This window comes from Felis catus, chromosome B1 (assembly GCF_018350175.1).
Source record: "Felis catus isolate Fca126 chromosome B1, F.catus_Fca126_mat1.0, whole genome shotgun sequence".
Lineage (NCBI taxonomy): Eukaryota > Metazoa > Chordata > Mammalia > Carnivora > Felidae > Felis > Felis catus.
The window spans coordinates 79,513,842-79,516,382 of NC_058371.1; the positions used below are offsets into that span (position 1 = coordinate 79,513,842).

A 2,541-nucleotide genomic window follows, 5' to 3' on the forward strand; every position below is an offset into this window, starting at 1 on the left:
TGGCATAGGTTAAAACACCATAAATTTTATAGTTCTTTAATAAAAAACAGCCATTTCTCCTGAGTATTTGACAAGTTGCTACAGGCCTTTTGCTAATTTCCAAAATTACAAAAAAGTTGATTCTGACGTTTTTGCCCATTTTTCATTTCCTTTATGGGGGGGGGGTGAAATTTGGAGTATACTACTGTGCTATTTTCACTGATATCACCTCAGGTCATTTTTAACCCCGATAGTAGCTAGTCAAGGGCTAAACACAACGTGGGTGACTAATACATCTTTTAGATCTTTTTGAGATTTAACTGATCAGAAAGTTCAGTTTTGTGTCCAGAAGTCAGTTCTTTATAGAATTTCTATCTTTCAGCATCTTGAAAAATCCAAGTTTATGGTGGCTGTGCAGTAAGTACTTGTCCAAAAATAAGCAGTACAGGTGTTCTAGGCAAGATCAGATCCTGATAAATTTCACCTCTAAGATGATCTTCAATTTTCAGATTCTTAAATTCTAAATAGTTAACTTACTTTCTATGCTGATAGTGCTCTTACAAACATGGTGAACGTTCCTAAAACCTGCGGACTTTCTGCAAGAAGTGTGGCAAGTACCAACCTTACAAGAAAGTACAAGAAAAGCAAATATTCTCTTTATGCCCAGGGAAAGTGGCATTATGACAGGAAGCAGAGTGGCTTTGGTGGGCAGACTAAGCTGATTTTCCAGAAAAAGTCTAAAACTACAAAGAAGATTGTGCTGAGGCTTGAATATGTTGAGCCCAACTACAGGTCTAAGAGAATGCTGGTTATGAAGAGATGCAAACATTTTGAACTGGGAGGAGATAAGAAGAGAAAGGGCCAAATGATTCAGTTTGAGGCCTCATATTTTGTTACATTATGAAGACAATAAAATCTTGAGGTTATGTTAAAAAATAGTGAATGCAAATTCTCAGAAATGACTTACACCAACCCAAGTCAGTAAAAAAACCCCTTAATTTATAAATCATAGTATCAATTTGTTATTTCATAATACAAACTATTTCTGGCAAGATAACCAACATCAGTCCATTTTTTGGGGGCGGGGGGGGCACAGTTTCCCAGTATATTAGTGCCCTTGGAAGAAACCAGGACAAAGAATTGCTTGGTGAGCATAGTGTAGAATAATGTAGATGGGTGTTCTTGTAAAATATTTCTTCTAGACAGGGTATCAGAAAGAACTTCCATCCCTAACTCTGATCATTTGTGAAATGTTAATTACAGTACCTGCCTAAAAGTATTTGTGTTAGGATTAATCAAATTACACACATCCATGAACCATGATATCACTACAAATGACAAAAACCAATTCCATTTTACCTTAGACAAAAAGAAAAACGTCATAATTTACAGAATCCAAGGAATGGATGGACAACCAAACCATAGAAAGAGCAGAGATGCCATAACTTTCTCCCCATCCTTGTTTAACTTTATTCTGTGTGTCAACTCTGTTCCCTGCCACTACAGCCTGGTTTTCTTCACTTGTTGAAGAATATGGTCACTGACAACTCCTCCTACGCACTACATTTTATAATGTGGCTACTGGAGATTCTTTTTTAAAATTTTTTTCTCAATTCTTGTTAGAAAGTAGAAGGGTTCTGTTTGAATTAGTTATATGCTCAACTCTGACGAAATCAATTGTGGTAAAAAAACTGGGAATATGTAGGAACATGGGCATTTTCCCACAAAAGCCACAATGTTTAAGCTGACAGAGGAATAATGTGGCCAATTGTATTATTTATTTGCTCCTCCCTTTCCATGTATATGTATATGTGACTTGAAGTGTCCCTTTCCTTGTTAAGAGTATATATCCCCAATCCATCAAGGTTGAGCTTAGTCATATGGTATCTTCTAGCCAATGAAGTGAAAGGACATGACATACAACACACTTGTGCAGAAGCTTTAAGAAGTATTGTGATTTTGGGGTGCCTGGGTGGCTCAGTAGGTTGAGCGTCCAACTTCGGCTCAGGTCATGATCTCGCGGTTTGTGAGTTCGAGCCCTGCGTCGGGTTCTGTGCGGACAGCTGAGAGCCTGAAGCCTGCTTCAGATTCTGTGTCTCTCTATCTCTCGGCCCCTCCCCTGTTCATGCTCTGTGTCTCCGTCTCTCAAAAATAAATAAACGTTAAAAAAATTAAAAAAAAAAGAGAAGTATTGTGATTTTAGGGGTGCCTGGCTGGCTCAGTCATAAGGGTGTGTGACTCTTGGTCTCAGAGTCATGATTTCAAGCCCCACCTTGGGCCTAGAGATTAAACAAACAAACAAGCAAACAAACTTAAAAAAAAAAAAAAAAAAGAAGAGGCATTGTGATTTAGTAGCAGCTTTCCCCCATCCCTGCCATGAGAATGGGCAGGTCTTCTTCAGCCTGGAATCAGGATGAGACAAGACACGATGCACAGCAGAGTCTTCTAAAAGCCTGAAGCAACACTGTAGGCAACTTATGATCTATACGTAATATAAGCAAGGAGGTACTTTGTTTTGTAAACCACAACTCCCAGTTGTTTGTTATATAGCATAACTCAGTG

The 2,541-nt window shown here is 38.3% G+C and overlaps 1 pseudogene; it reads left to right on the forward strand.

The window, feature by feature from the left end:
• Positions 1–282: 282 nt before the first annotated feature.
• LOC123385225 lies at positions 283–964 on the forward strand (annotated as a pseudogene).
• The last annotated feature ends 1,577 nt before the right edge of the window (positions 965–2,541 follow it).